This window comes from Carcharhinus amblyrhynchos, chromosome 1 (assembly GCF_965287045.1).
Source record: "Carcharhinus amblyrhynchos chromosome 1, sCarAmb.v2.hapA, whole genome shotgun sequence".
NCBI lineage: Eukaryota > Metazoa > Chordata > Chondrichthyes > Carcharhiniformes > Carcharhinidae > Carcharhinus > Carcharhinus amblyrhynchos.
This window is the reverse complement of record NC_137324.1, coordinates 52,574,663-52,591,282: the sequence shown is the minus strand read 5'-3', so window position 1 is coordinate 52,591,282 and position 16,620 is coordinate 52,574,663. Positions and strand designations below refer to the sequence as shown.

At 40.7% G+C, this 16,620-nt stretch overlaps 1 protein-coding gene across 7 annotated transcripts in view; it reads right to left on the bottom strand.

Annotated features, from left to right (window-relative positions):
* Positions 1-16,620, bottom strand: part of tcf4 (transcription factor 4) — a 592,048-nt gene that overhangs the window by 258,641 nt on the left and 316,787 nt on the right. Inside the window, exon 1 of one of the 7 annotated variants that reach the window (XM_080183104.1) lies at positions 7,932-8,043. The exons of the other annotated variants lie outside the window; for them this stretch is intronic. The gene's annotated coding sequence lies outside the window, so the exon portion shown is untranslated. Of the gene's footprint in view, positions 1-7,931; positions 8,044-16,620 lie in introns of those variants that run through there. 7 annotated transcript variants of the gene reach the window in all.

Genomic DNA, 16,620 nt, shown 5'->3' with positions numbered 1-16,620 from the left:
AATTCTGGTCAAGATGATGTGACTTCAGGCTTTGACAATTCTCAGGTTCTGATCAAAAAAAGTGCTGAAACACTAAAATATTCAGTTTGAGTTTGATTTAGTATCTGAATTTATAACCTTTGCTGTGTGAGACCCAAGGAGAAGCTAGTCCCTTGGTGGAATACTGGCCATTACCATTCTAAATCACAGAATCAAAGAACCATGCAGTGCAAATGGTTAACATTAATTTCTCTTGGTTTTTTTGGGAGCTACAATTCAAGTTTCAGAAAAAAGATGATGAAGAACATTAACAACTGTTACCCTCAAGATTACAACAAACTGGAGCAGGGATAGGCCTCAAGGGGCCATGAGTCTGCTCTAATATTCAATGACATTGTGGTTGATCTATATCGACTTGACTTCCTTGCTTTAGACTTCTATGTATTTTTTTTCATTCATGTGATATGAGAATCACTGGCAAGGATGGCATTTCTTGTCCACCTTTAATTGACCTTAACAAGGTCAATCAAACAAAGATTAATCAATCAGAGAAAAAAAATCACCAGTAGAAGCTGTTAAAAGGTTCACTGTCCACACTGTGCCTCCCCTTTTGGCTGAACCAGGAAGTCGAACAGTAGAGGGTTTATGGAAATGAATAGAAATGCTGCAAGTTTACTTGCCCTCCAAGTTTTCCTCTGGCCTCAATTAAACAGTCCCAATCCTCTCTCTCCCAGCAACATCACTGAGTGCAGACATTCCTGGCAACACTAAGGAACCACTTCAGTACTGAACTTTAAATGACCCAAAATGTATTTTCTGTAACCCTAAATTTAGTTTACTTTGACAGTTTCCTTCACTTACAATAAGGCTGACTGACAGTGATAATTCTGAAATGCACCAATTTGGGAATTGATAAATCTCAATTCCTTACAATAGGGTTTTTGTTTTGCAGGGAAGGAGCATAGGGTAATGTAGAGAGACAGAGTTTGGAAAATTCAATTCACCTCTTCAAAGATTTAGCTAGTTTAGATTAGTTTCTTCAATATTCACGTGGTGCCCCCATTAAACTCAATTTAAAAAGTAAAAGGTGCTCTTGGAAGATTTACACTACAAATCTGCCTGGACATTTTCCAGCGATTTTGCTTTCATCACATTAGACCACACAAAAAAATTGGACTACCGAGGCAGGATTTCATTCTGCAATTGCCCCTTTATCCCACCTGCGAAGGTGATGAGTATAACACCAGCAACATTTTTCCAGTTTATTCAGGGACAGCTGTGAGTTACTAAATGTTCTTTGCACATGCTTAATGAATCCCCAAAACATTCAGCATCAAAAATGTTGTCAATTAACTTTACAGCTGCTGAACAATTAGAAAAATGTGGTTGGCCTGAAAGCTTCGTACTCAAAGGATATATGAATAATAAACAATGGAGCATCTACTAACCTCAAGAATTTGCCTATAACAGTTGTCTTTCTACTGTGAGTGAAAATGATCCCCAATAAGATTCCCAAGTAATTTGCAATGAACTATTTTACAAATCTTTAAATTAATAAGAAATCATGTCGCCTCATAGCTTGTATTGGTTTAAGTTCCACAACTGGTTTCTCAATCAAATCTCAAAAACAAATCTTGATACTAAAGCCTATACTATTTTAACTATTGCTTTTGTCTTGCTTTTGGCCCTCTCTTCACCACCACATTTTTGCAGCTACTGACCAGATTAACTGTCCCCCTCACTTCAATCTTCAACATTCTTGTCACCATTAAAATCTTTTCTCTCAATCACCAACCCATTCACCAGGGCTAATCCACGTAACCTGCTGTGACATTAAGGCGCAATTCAGCAAGGCCAATCCATTCAACCTTTGGACTGTGAGAGTAAACCAGAGCACCCGGAGGAAACCCTCAGACACAGGGAGAACATGCAAAGTCCACACAGACAGTCACCCAAGGCTGGAACTGAACCCGGGTCCCTGGACGCTGTGAAGCAGCAGTGCTAACCACTACGCCATCGTGCTGCCCGTGTGTGGCTTGGTATTTTGATTTAGGATGCACTCATGGAGCAATTATGCTCCTCTTGACCCACAAGGAATCCATAAAATATCTTGTAAAACTTGCTTTGATGTGCATCTTCCACCTTGGATCTAGGTGGTGACAACTTCCTCTAGTGCAGTTGGTTTTATGTGTGACAAGCTCAGCCCAGCATTCAAATAACGTTCAGATACAAATGATGGTATTGACCCCCAGCTGTTAAATATTCATGAGACTCTCTCCGGCCTGCAGTGAGCTTCACATGCCTCCCAAAATACTGACTTAAAGCAATGGCCAATAAGACTGTAGCGCAAACGAGAAGTTAAGAACCACACTTCTAATTTAACATTCACCTGCCTTGATATCAGCTGCCACAGAGATTTCAACTGGGGTTTTAAACTTCAACATGTAATTATTTTATAATATAGTTACCTAAATAGTTCTGAAACATTCCAGTTTGGATAACTATATACAGAGTTGTACATAAATCCCACTGCTTAATCAAACAACTGGGTAATTTAAGATAGAAGTTTTGACTAACAATAGAAAAATTATGATAAAATAATACATTCAGAGTATGTTGGGCAGACTAGAAACCATCAATTTGGATAAAGAATTGTGACTGTACTAGATTTTTACAACATCCCAGAGCTCTTTAAATTTTTTAAATTGTTTTGTTGGATATGGGCATCACTGGATCAGCCAGCTATTTTTGTTCATCTCCCATTGTCTTTGAGAAGACAATGGTGTGCTGCCTCAGCCTGCTGCAATGCATGTGATGTAACTGCACCCATAGTGCTGTTAGGAAGGAAGGTCCCATATTTTGGTTCTCCTGCAGGAATACCAATATAACTTCAAGGCAGGCTGATGTATGGCTTAAAGTAAAGTTTATTTATTCGTCACAAGTAAGGCTTACATTAACACTGCAATGAAGTTACTGAGAAACTCCCCCAGTTGCCACATCATGGCGCCTGTTCAGGTCAATGCACCTAGCCAGCACGTCTTTCAGACTGTAGGAGGAAACCGGCACACCCAGAAGAAACCAACACAGACACAGAGAGAATGTGCAAACTCCGCAGAGACAGTGACCCAAGCCAGGAATCAAACCAGGTTCCTGGCACTGTGAGGCAGCAGTGCTGACCACTGTGCCACTGTGCAGCTTGGAAGGGAACTTGCATGTGGTGGTGTTCCCATGCAACTGCCCCCTTGTCCTTCTAGATGGTAGAGGTCATGGGTTTGGAAGGTATTATTGAAGGAGCCTTGGTGAGTTTCTGCAGTGCTTCTTGTACGTAGAATACACTGTTGCCACTATGTGCTGGTGGAGAAGGAAGTGAATGTTTACTGTGGTGCCAGTCAAGTGGGCCACTTCGGTCTGCCAAACTTAAGAACATAAGAACATAAGAAATAGGAGCAGGAGTAGGCCAACTAGCCCTTCGAGCCTGCCCCGCCATTCAATAAGATCATGGCTGATCTGTCGTGGCTCAGTTCCACTTTCCCGCCCTCTCCCCATAACCCTTAATCCCCTCTCTTATCAAAAACCCATCAACCCGCGTCTTAAAAATATTTAGCGAGGTAGCCTCCACCACTTCAACGGGCAGAGAATTCCAGAGATTCACCACCCTTTGAGTGAAGAAGTTCCTCCTCAACTCCGTATAAGCCTTACCTATACGCCCAGTCAACCAAATAAATCCTCAATCTTCTGCAAACCTGTTGCGTTTTCCTGAATGTCCTTACCATTTCCCCAAACCCTTCATTACTTGAGGCAATAGCATGGCTTCATCCAGCATGGTCCTTTCCATCGCACTTTTTGTGGGAGCCAGGAAACATAAATGGCCCATAATGTTTAAAAGAATAAAGGATTCCTTTAGTGGTGCACCATATTTCAGAATTCACTGAAGAGACACACATAGCAGGTGAGATCTAATATCAAAATATTAAACTGGCAAACCCAAGTACAGTTAGGTGGACATTTTCTTGCCCATGCAGATTTTCCTACATGATATTCCTCCATTGCTGTTAGCAGAGATGGAGACAGACTGCTGACATTGCTGCTCAGTGACTGTCAATGACCATGGTGATCATCTTCTTCTAGCCTAAACATTGAGGATCTGAGCATAGTGAAGGTCTCGTGTGAAGGTGCATCAACTCCTTCTGTTTTTGTCACAGCTTAAGGCACTGGTGTCACCATCAGATTGACTGAGTAGCCACCATCCATATGAGAGTATCCTGAGAGGAGCTCACAGATACTGCGGACATCTATTTCTCCACTTTTTAATTTCAATATGGTCTTCATTGCTTATCTGAGAATTTGAGGACCTGGCTATCTCTCCACAAAGCTCACAAAGTGGCTGACAGCATGCAGGTCACACGCATTTGCAACATCCACTTTGTATTATGTTGGATATGGCTCTCCATGAAGGTCACTAATTCCCGATGGAGAAAGCCTTGCGTGCATCAACCAGAATCATAGCTGGATTCATTGCTTGGACGGACACCCCATCATCCTCATATATCTGTGGATAGCTGGTGGAGGCTCTACCAGATGTTCACCTCATGCTGCAACTTCAGAATATGTCACCTTGTGGATAGCTCTGCAGGTATACCATCAGCCTGAGGATGGCCAGCCCAGTTACCCTCAGAGCTTTTTGAATGCAAGTGGTCTTGACTGTCATTTTTTCCGTCAGCTGCTTGAGCACAGCTATGCTGTGTGCACCAGATTGTGACCCCCATTACTAATCAAATAAGACTGACTATTTACATAAGAATATCTGCTGTGGAAGCAATGATATGACAGTGCACACTCTGGCGTCTTCTCCTCCTCAGAAGTGAGGAGCTGTCACTCAGACTTGACATGTTAATTACCTTTGTCCATGGCCTACAACAGACGGGAGTGATGAGGTCAATGCGCTTAACAACAAATTCTACTGACTACTCATCATCCAGATGACTGGTGGTATACAACGGGCATTATGCTTTACATTCAACAGAAGGTGTCTTGTATCAATCCATTAGGTCACTCAATTTCTCAGGAGTCCACATGCCTCTCACAATTTAGGACTGCCTTCCTGCTGCCATTTTTCCCCAGCTTCATAGAATCATAGAATCCCTACAGCGCAGAAGGAGGCCATTCAGCCCATCGAGTCTGCATCAATCACAATCCCACCAAGGCCCTATTCCTGTAACCCCACATATTTACCCTGATAATCCCCTGACACTAGGGTCAATTTATCATGGTCAATCAACCTAACCCACTCATTTTTGTGGGAGGAAACTGGAGCACCTGAAAGAAACCCACACAGACAAGGGGAGAACGTGCAAACTCCACACAGACAGTGACCTGAGGCTGGAATTGAATCTGGATCCCTGGCACTTCTTGAGTGGTTTTTGAGCTGCCCTCACCCAAGCAGGTGGAGAATATTCCATCATACTCCTATCTTGCGCCTTGTAAATGGTGGGCAGGATTTGGCGACTCAGGACGTGAGTGACTAGCCTCTTGACCTGCTCTTGTAGCCATGGTATTTATATGGTTTGTCCAGTACATTTTCTGGTCAATGGCAACCTCCAGGATGTTGGTAGTGGGGGTTTCAGCGATGGTAATGCCACTGAATGTCAAGGAGTGATGGTTAGATTCTTTTTTGTTGGAGACAATCATTTTTTAGCAGTTGTGTGGCGCCAATGTTACTTTCCACTTTTCAGCCCAGCCTGGATATTGTCCAGGTCTTGCTACATGTGGGCATGAGCTGCTTTAATATCTGAAGAATCACAAATGGTGCTGAACACCTGGAGATCAATGGCAAACGTCCCCACTCCTGACGTTATGGTGGAAAAAAGCTCATTGATGAAGGAAATGAAGATGGTTGAGCCTTGGACACTACCCTGCAGTGATATCCTGGAGCTGAGATGTTTGACCTCCAACCCCCACAACCATCTTCCTTTGTACAAAGTAGGCCGACAACCCATCAGAGAGTTGTCCACCTGATTCCCAGTGACTCCAGGTTTGCTAGCGTTCCTTGATGACAAACTTGATCTAATTCTGCGTTGATCTCACAGACAGTCACTTGCGGTTTTAAGGTTTATTAGTGTCACAAGTTAGCTTACATTAACACTACAATGAAATTACTGTGAAAATCTCCTAGTCGCCACACTCTAGCACCTGTTCAGGTACAGTGAGGGAGAATTTAGCACGGCCACACATCTTTCAGAATGAGAGGAAACTGAAGACACGGGAGTGTGTGCAAACTCCACACAGACAGTGACCCAAGCTGGGAAATCAAACCCACGGTGCCACCATGCCTCTTAAATTCAGCTCTTTTGTCCATGTTTGGGCTAAGGCTGCAATGAACTCAGGAGTTATACAGCCCTGGCTGAACCCAAACTGAGTGTCAATGAACAGGTTATTGCTGAGTCAATTAGCTTTTAAGTGAAGGCTCAAAAGATCGAATCGCCTACTTCTAATCCTATTTCTTATTTTCCAATTTACGCACAGCAAGTTCCCATAAACAGGAAATGAATGAGTGATTAAAATCCATCTGCTTGAGCAACATTTGGTCACCCTTACTAATCCTTCCTTTGGCTCAGTATCAATGTATTCTTACAAATTGTGAATCATGTTCGGATGCTTTTCTATGTTAAAGACTGGGCCATAGTTTCAAATCTGACTGAAAAGCTGTAGCTCTGACAATGCAACATTCCCATAATTCTACATAGGTCAGCTGGACTGGACTTTGAACATGTAACTCTATGGCCAAAATTTTACCATCCCGCCCATCACGGGAATCGTAATGGGTGGGATGCGAACCAAGCAAAGAGTGCTATCAACTGGACCAAGTTAGGATTTAAGATTAACAAGACTTTAAAGCAAAATACTGCAGTTGCTGGAATCTGAAATAAAAGCAGAAAATGCTAGCAGCTCTGACAGCATCTGTTGGTGGTTTGAGTCTGTATGACTTCTTCAGAGCCAGAGACTCTTCTTCAGACTCCACTGTTCATAAGTGATGGCAAGTTTTTCAATAATCACTTGTTCAAAAATTAACAAAATGAACAATACTTCCTAACCAATGATCGAATACACACCTTCAAAACCTCAACATAACATCAATAATAAATATCTATCACTTACTACCCATTTCCTAACAATGCAAAGTCACCGCACCAAGTAATGGCACGACAACAGGAACAAAGTGTGAAGCAAAACTGAGTTGCTTTATCAACAGTACTTCAGGGTATATGAAATTAACAAGAGTTCCCCAGATCTTGGAGTTCAGGGTGATGTAATAACCACCACTCAAGCTTTCACTCATTTTCAGAAACAGACAAGTTTGAGAGATACTTCAAGGATTCCATCTTCTGTGTAACTATGTGGGAGGAGACATTGAAAATAAATGGCTGTTGATCCCATTTTAGCAAGCGTCACAGAGTCTTGTCACTCTTTAAATAATATTATTCTTTTAAAATGTATTTCACAAAAATAACCGCAGCCTATTTATGGAACCTGTAGTACTGGGCACGTAGCACGTTCAACAAAGCAGTCTCTATTTTGCTTAATTGCTAGCGGTCTGTAGTGCAAATGGCAGAGAATATTAGAGAATTCTCAACATGTTAATTGCACTCAGCACTAATGAAAGAAAGTTACTGATAAAGTGTGAATGTGGTCTGCAAAATGATTTTCTTCAAATCACTTTAAATCAACACTGATATTGGTCTCAGCACTGCCTACCCAAAACGCACATAAAACTCATTAGCAACTTTTCAAACACAACCATGACTCCTTTAAGTAATCTCATCAACAATTAAAGCTCCTGACTATACACAAATATAAGTTTCACACAGAACAATCCTTCCAGATTGGGATCACTTTTACTTTGCAACTTAATTTATTTTATACCAAGAAATTCCTCGGTGAGACTACACACTTACATAAAAAGCACTCGACTCCTTCGCAAACTTCCCCACAGCAGCATGGCTTCTCTTGTTTTTAATTTACCTCACTGGTAATGAGATACCACACAGAATTTTTTCCCCAACACTGGTTAAGGTGTCACCACATCAACTTTCTGATTATTTAGATCAATATTAAATACCAAAATTATTACGTTATCATTACATGTAATCAACTTTCACCACACTGAGCCAATTACTGTACTTTCTGAGTAGTGAATGGGTTTCCTAATCTAAATTCTAATCACCCTGTCATTCACAACAGACTTAGTAATGCTTCACTAGCGCAGTATTCACATGCAAAACACTCTTAAATAGGCCAATTACAATCCATCTCCTGTTCTTCAGTTAACCCGCTGAGAACTGAAGAACTATTGCAGCAGCCAGACGCTAAATAATAATAAAAAAGCACCTCTTTTGTAAATTAGTGAACATGTCTATATGCCTGGATTTCTTTCACGGAGAGCGACATAGCAACGCCTACTGTCTCAAGCAAAAGAGACGGAGGACACACCAAAGGGAGCAGGGTAGACAACTCCTGCGAAGCGGAAAATAAATCAATTCACAAACACATTTTGTTGATAGCTCAACTTTTACTTGTTATGAAAAGAGAGAATGGATTGGTTATGAACCAATTATCTGTGTTTATTGTTGCATCATTCTGGAGGAAGAGCTTGGTATTCTAAGAGTAATGGAAAATGCACTATGTTAGTGACAATCAAGTTACTTAGGCTCAAAAAGGAGCATAATTTTCTGAATTCTAACTTCTCTGGCTGAAATTCTGCAATCAGAGCAAAAGTGAAGTTTACGATTTTGAACTTAAAAGCAGTAAGTGTATACTTAGCATCTCTGCCATGTACAAATTGTGTTCATAACCTACAACCATTTTGTTTCGTGATGGTTACTGCTCAGGTTGAAAAATGGGTAAATCTTTCTATCATTCTCTCACAATTGAGTATTTTGAGTTGTTATATTGTAGCTGCATTACAAGTACTGTCTGTCACCAGAAGCTGCTTTCAGGGTGACCTGAGCTTCATGACAACCATGTCAGTCATTTAGCCATCTTCTGTTTTCCCATGGTTTTGCACGACTACAGAGAACCCAGTGTGTGCACGTGCTTTCCTCACCTGTAAGTATTCCAGTTCTGATGAACTTGGAAGCAGGAGTATGCCATTTAGCCTCTCAACTCTGTCCATCATTCAATTAGATCGTGGCTGATTTGTAATTCAACTCCATTTACCCACCTTTCTTCCATGTTTTTTGGTGTCCTAACCCAACAAAAACCTACCAACCGCAGTTAAAAAATATTATTTAACTTAATGTCCATAACTTTCGAGTGAGAGAGTTTCCACTTCACTTTGTGTAAAACATACTTCCTGGTTTCACTCCTAATGGCCTGAACTGAGCTGATTTTGAAGCTCAGTCTGTGATTTGTGACGGAGAATGGGACACAGCACAATATCAGGACGTAATTCTTTACATTTAATGATAACTATACTCAGTTTCAGAATAAGGTTCTCTCCAAAAATGCTGTGTTTCCAACATATTCCTTTTCTGCTGCTCTTATCATTTTATTAAGTGGGAAAAGCAGAGTTGTGGGCAGGACTTTCTGGCCTCACTCACCCTGAAACTGGGGAAAATCTCACCCGAGGTCAACGTACCTTTTCATGGTCTGCCCCTGGAGGGCAGGATGGTACAATTGGTTCTGTGAGCATGCTTACACAACACACACAGCCCTCGACCTCTGGTGAATTTTCTGATGATAATCAAGGGGTAACAGCTCACTGATTCTTGTCTAACATGGAAAATGTAAAATTAGCCCAGTGTTCTTGTTCAACTTTCAGTGGTTTTTCATTATGCGAGTGACTAGTGAAGTCAACTCGTAATCTCTTAATTATAAAAAAAGTGATCTTACTGAGGTCATTCAGATGGCAAAAGGAAGTTGATAGTTCCTCTTTATCTACCGTACTTCTCCGGTGGAACAGTGTAGAACAAGGGGGCATAACTTCAAAGCTATAGCCAAACCATTCAGCAATGATATAGGGAAGAAAGCATGCCCTCACACAATAATGATAGAGATGTGGAATTCTCTTCCCAAAAAAAAGCAATTGAGAGTAGATCAATTGAAAATTTCAAAACAGAGATTGATTGATTGTTATGGGTTATAGAGCTCAGGTGGGTGAATGGACTGTAAAATGGGGATCAGCTATATCTAGCTGACTGGCAGGACAGTGCTTGAGGAGCTGAATGACCTACTTTTTTCTACCTGTGCTCCAGTAAGAAGCTGAAGCAGGTGGTCTCTGACTCACAAAATACTGAATTCATGCCAGTTCAGCTGCAGTTCATTTTGACATTAATGCAACAAGGGAACCATATTTTAGCAATGCAAATGATGAAGTCTAACTACACCCCCAGCTTTGATCAATTTTCTGAAATGGAGTTAGGAGGAGGAAAATAACTGCTTTCTTTCACCCTTCCCCCTCCCAAGAAAGACATGCTAATGGTAGTATTGATTTGATTACAGAATACAAGAATTTGCTAGTCACTCTTAGGCCGTTCAATGTGAACACTTCCAGTTTTTACTTCAAGATATTACTGATCTAAATTCAAAAAATAATAGAATTCCTACAGCACAGAAGGAGGCCATTTCGCCCATCAAATCTGCACAGACAACAATTTCACCCATAACCCCATGTATTTACCCTCTGGTCTCCTTGATACTGAGGGACAATTTTGCATGGTCGATCCACCTAGCTCGCACATCTTTAAACTGTGGGAGGAAATGGGAGCACCTGGAACAAACACACGCAGACATGGGGAGAACGTGTAAACTCCACACAGTCACCCGAGACCGCAATAGAACCCAGGTCCCTGGTGCTGTGAGGCAGCAGTGCTAACCACAGGTGCATTCTAGATTAATTTACTTTTTTGCAACTTCAGTTTATATATTAGCGTCATAAATTGGCTAACATTAACACTGCAAAGAGCCTACTGTGAAAATCCCCTAGTCGTCACACTCTGATGCCTGTTTGGCTAAACTGAGGGAAAATTTAGCAAGGCCAATGCACCTAACCAGCACATCTTTCGGACTGTGGGAGAAAACCAGAGCACCCAGAGGAAACCCTCGCAAACGCGGGGAGAATGTGCAAACTTTGCACAGACAGTAATCCGAGCTGGGAGTCGAATTTGGGTCCCTGGCACTGTGAGGCAGCAGTGCTAACCACTATGTACCCTCAGTAGAATAACAAACCGTGCCTGTTAATTGACAAAACAATGCAAACAGTAACCATGACAATGCCAATTTGCCAACCTTTTCATTTTAAAAAGGATGAAAGAAGTACTCAATACCAATTTTTAAACAAGTGTTTACAATAAAATATCGATCACTGATAGTTATATTTATATTTTTGGAAGCATTCCTTACTAATGATTTAGCTTTAGCAATCCCTGCTTCAGTATCATCTACAGAACAGTTTATTAAATCCATGTTTAGATCTATGTTCCCATCATACAGCAGCTGATTCGGACTGTTTAAGGCTTTTGTTCTGGCTTTGGTTGTACAAAGTTCATCGGGCTTCTACTTGAATCAAGCAATTACTGTATTTGGAGGATTTTAACTCTTCCCTGCAGCTAATGAATGTGTTTGCATGGCATGGGAATGAAATCAAATTACAACATAAATTTTAGAGAAACAAATTTGTTCCACCTATAGTATACGCTCAGGTGAAAATTCTTTTCTACAAAAAAAAATTGGAAAAGGGAAGGGAGATGTGGTGGGAAGGGAGAAAATCATAGATATGAAATCCGCTTGGGATAGACAGCACTGAAACTGGAGATACAATGTCATTTTTGAATCCATGATGCACTGCAACTGTTTCTTGGTGAGCAATGTGAGTATAAGCTAGAAAACAGCTTGCCATTTTAGCTCTCAATGCTGTACATTAGGAAACCAGAGAGCACAGTTACATGTTTCAATAAGTCAAACTTCTACAGGAAGAAACTTGCACATTATTAAAATAGTGTACTCATTACTAAAATAGTATACTCATTACTAAAATAGTATACACATTACTAAAATAGAATACTCATCACTAAAATAGTACACTCATTAAAAAAATAGTAAACATGTTACTAAAATAATGTACACATGACTAAAATAGTATGCACATTACTAAGATGGTGTACACATTGCTAAAATAGTGTATACATTTACTGAAATAGCATACACATTACTAAAAAGTGTACACGTTAATACAAAGTATACACATTATTAAAGTAGTGTACACATTAGTAAAATGGGGTACACGGTACTACACAGTATACGCTTTATTAAAATAGTGTACACATTACTAAAATAGTGTACCCGTCACTAAAATAGTGTACATCTCTAAAATAGCATACTGCCAGGTTCTGAAGAATGGCAAACCAAAGAACAAAAATCACCAATTTAGTTCCATAAAATCCCTATAACTGGAAGTGATCTTGGGGGCTTCATTCATCCCACACTCAAGGAAAGAAAATGTAAGTGGCGAATTGAGAAGCTTGTACATACACATTTACACAGTTTTGGTTGAATATTGGTACTATCCTTAGCTATAATTTGTTTCTCCTCAATTTTTCCTCAATGTTTTTCAATGTTATTCAGAAGCAAATCTGAATTCTGATCTACCACCCAAAATGAATTAGCTTCATCCTATTGGGGATTGATAATTTGATTTCTATCAAGATGAAGGATATTAAATGAGATAAGAAATAAAAAGGAAAATATGCTTGCAACTATCACAACTTTCTTTATTGTCCAAAGAGTTTAATGTACAACATGTCACTTTAAAATGTAACAACTGTTGTTGTACAGATGTGGCAGTCATTGTCATAGACGTTTATAGCATGGCTTTGGCCCAACTTGTCCATGCCACCCTTTTTTTGAAACCCACAAGCTAATTCCAATTGCCCGCATTTGGCCCATATGCCTCTATACCCATCGTACCCATGTAACTATTTTTTAAATGACAAAATTGTACCCATCTCAGCTACTACCTCTGCAGCTTGTTCTCGACACTCACCACTCTCTGTGTGAAAGTAATGCCCCCCCCCCGGATGCTTTTGTATCTCTCCCCTCACACCGTAAACCTATCCCCTCTAGTTTCAGACTCCCGTACCTTTGGGAAAAGATATTGACTAACTACCTTATCTAAGCCCCTCATTATTTTATAGACCTCTATAAAGTCACCCATCAGCCTCCTACGCTCCAGAGAAAAATGTCCCAGTCTATCCTGCCTCTCCTTATAAGTCAATCCATCAAGTCCCGGTAGCATCCTAGTAATTCTTTTCTGCACACTTTCTAGTTTAATAATATCCTTTCTGTAATAAGGTGACCAGAACTGTACACATATTCCAAATGTGGCCTTACCAATGTCTTGTACAACTTCAACAAGACATCCCAACTCCTGTATTCAATCTTCTGATGTGGAGATGCCGGCATTGGACTGGGGTAAATACAGTAAGAAGTCTCACAACACCAGATTAAATTCCAACAGGTTTATTTGGTAGTGAATGCCATTAGCTTTCAGGGAGCCCCAAAAGCTAGTGGCGTTTGCTACCAAATAAATCTGTTGGACTTTAACCTAGTATTGTGAGACTTCTTTCAATGTTCAATGTTCCGACCAATGAAATCAAGCATGCCAAATGCCTTCGTCACCACTCTGTCCACCTGTGACTCCACTTTCAAGGAGCTATGAACATGTACCCCTAGATCTCTGTAACTCTCCCCAATGCCCTACCATTAACTGAGTAAGTCCTGCCCTGGTTCAATCTACCAAAATGCATCACCTCACATTTGTGTAAATTAAACTCCATCTGCCATTCGTCAGTCCACTGGCCCAATTGATCAAGATCCCATTGCAATCGGAGATAATTTTCTTCACTATCCAGTGCAAATGGTTAAGTTCTCAAACACTAATAAAGTGGCTGACTAATGCATTTATTTTTAATATTGTCGACTGAGGCAGGATTACTGGGAAAATGTCCTGCTCTGAGATAGTGCCATGGAATTTTTAGCATCAGATAGGCTACATTGCAACAAGAAATGAAACCATGAAAAGGATTTACCAAAATGATGGACCAACAAAGAAGTGGGAAAATAAAGTCAGTGATTGTGCTGTAGAATATTGCAAGTTTGAAGAGGACATGGGGGTGTTCGTGCATCTTAGCTATGATCACACAAGACAGTGCTAGCTAATTTTACCAGGATAGCCCTAGCAGTACAGAGGCTAAATGGAATGGTGAGAGAGGTAATCACATAGCTGGATGACAGTGATGTGGTCAAAAACCTTAGATACCAAATTGTGTTACCTCGAGTAACAAGCCATGTGGATAGAGGGGAACCTGCAGATGTGATGTACTTGGATATTCAAAAGATATTTAACAAGGTGCTGCTTCAAAGATTACTTCACAAAATAAGAGCTCATGGCATATGGGGTAACATAACGGCTTGGACAGACGATTGGTCAGCTCGCAGGAAGGAGAGTCTTGATAAATGGATCCTTTTCAGGTTGGCAAACTGGAATATCATGGGAATCTATATGAATCTCATCTATTTACAATCTGTATCAGTGGCTGGGATGAAGGGGCTGAAGATATGATAATTAAACGTGCTGATGACTCAATGATACAGTAGGAAAGTAGGCTGCTAAGAGGGCATAAAGAAATTGCAGAGAGATTTAGATAGGTTGAGTGAGTAGACAAAAAATCTGACAAATAGAATGTAATGTGGGAAACATTATATGTCATGCCCACTTTGGCAGGAAGAATAGAAAAGGAGTGCATGATTTGAATGGAGAGACTACAGAACTCTATGGTACAGAGGGATCTGGGTGTCCTGGTACATGAATCACAAAAGGCTGGTATGTAGCTGCAACAAGTGAGGAGAAAGGCGAATGGGATGTTGGGCTTTATTGCAACAGGAATCGAGTATAAAAGTCAGGACATTTTGCTACAGTTCTACAGGGTCTTGGTGAGACCACATCTGGAGAACTATGTATAGTTTAGGTCTCTAACTAATAAAGGATATGCATTCGAAGAAGATTGTCATCGACTTCAGGAAGCGTAACAGAGAATATGCCCCTGTCTACATCAATGAGGAAGAAGTAGAAAGGGTCAAGAACTTCAAGTTTTTAGGTGTCAAGATCACCAACAACCTGTCCTGGTCCCCCATGCCAACACTCCAGTTAAGGAAGCCCATCAATACCTCTACTTTCCCAGAAGACTCAGGAAATTTGGCATGTCAGCTACGACTCTCACCAACTTTTACAGATGCACCATAGAAAGCGTTTTTTTCTGGTTGCATCACAGCTTGTAATGGCTCCTGCTCTGCCCAAGACTGCAAGGAGCTACAAAACGTCGTGAATGTAGCCCAATCCATCACACAAATAAGCCTCCCATCTATTGACTCTCTACACTTGCCGCTACCTCAGCAAAGCAGCTAGCATAATTAAGGATCCCATGCACCCCGGACATTCTCTCTTCCACATTGTTCCTTCAGGAAAAAGATGCAAAAGTCTGAGGTTACATACCAACTGCCTCAAGAACAGCTTCTTCTCTGCTGCTGTCAGGCTTTTGAATGGACTTACCTCACATTAAGTTGATCTTTCTCTACACCTTGGTTATAAACTGTAACACTGCATTCTGCACTCTCTCATTTCTTTCTCTATAAACAGTATATTTTGTCTGTATAACGCACAAGAAACAATACTTTTCACTGTATGTTAATACATGTGACAATAATAAATCAGATCAAATCAAAAGGTTCATTAAACTTGATTCCTGGGATGAAGGAGTTATCTTCTGAGGAAAGTTGAGCAAGTTGGGCCTCTATTCATTGGAGTTTAGAAGAATGAGAGGTGACCTTAATGACACAATAAGATTCTGAGGTGACTTGGCAGGGCAAGTGCAAGAAGACATTTCCCCTTGTGGGGGAGTCTAGAACTAGGGGACACAGTTCAAAATTCAGGTGTCTTCCATTTATGACTGGAATAAGGAGAAACGTTTTCACTCAGTGATTAGTTTGTGGAATTCCCTTCCCGAGAAAGCAGTGGAGGTTGGATCACTGAATATGCTGAGCTAGATGAATTTTGGAGCAGCAAGAAAGCCAAAGCGAAAAAGTGGAACTGAGGCTGCAACAGATCAACCATGATCTTATCAAATGGCAGAACGGGCTTGAGGAGTTACATGGCCTATTCCTGCTCCTAACTTGTGTGTGTCTTTGTGATAAAGTGGCCATGGGCAACTCAACAACTGAGATAGTCTGGGGTTGATGTCTGAGATGCTGACGGGGTGTATAGTTACAATGGTTTGGAAAGGACGGGGGACAGTTTTAAGAGCAGAGGACAGATTTCTGATTTTATAAGAGCTGGATCATGGACTCATGATACAGATAAACCCATAGAGGATATCCTTGAGTGTTCAGGGGATTGGGTCAGTGGAGACAAGGGAGAAAGAAAATAAACAATTAAAGAAAGCAAGCATTAGGACTCACTACTAAAAAAATGTGTAGAGAGAAAAGAGTGGAGGAGATCATGAACAATTTGGTGTGAATGAGCATACTGGAGTCACAAAAACAGGGGTGTGGCTGAACATGTTGACAGCAATATTGTGTCAAGTCAAGTAGCAA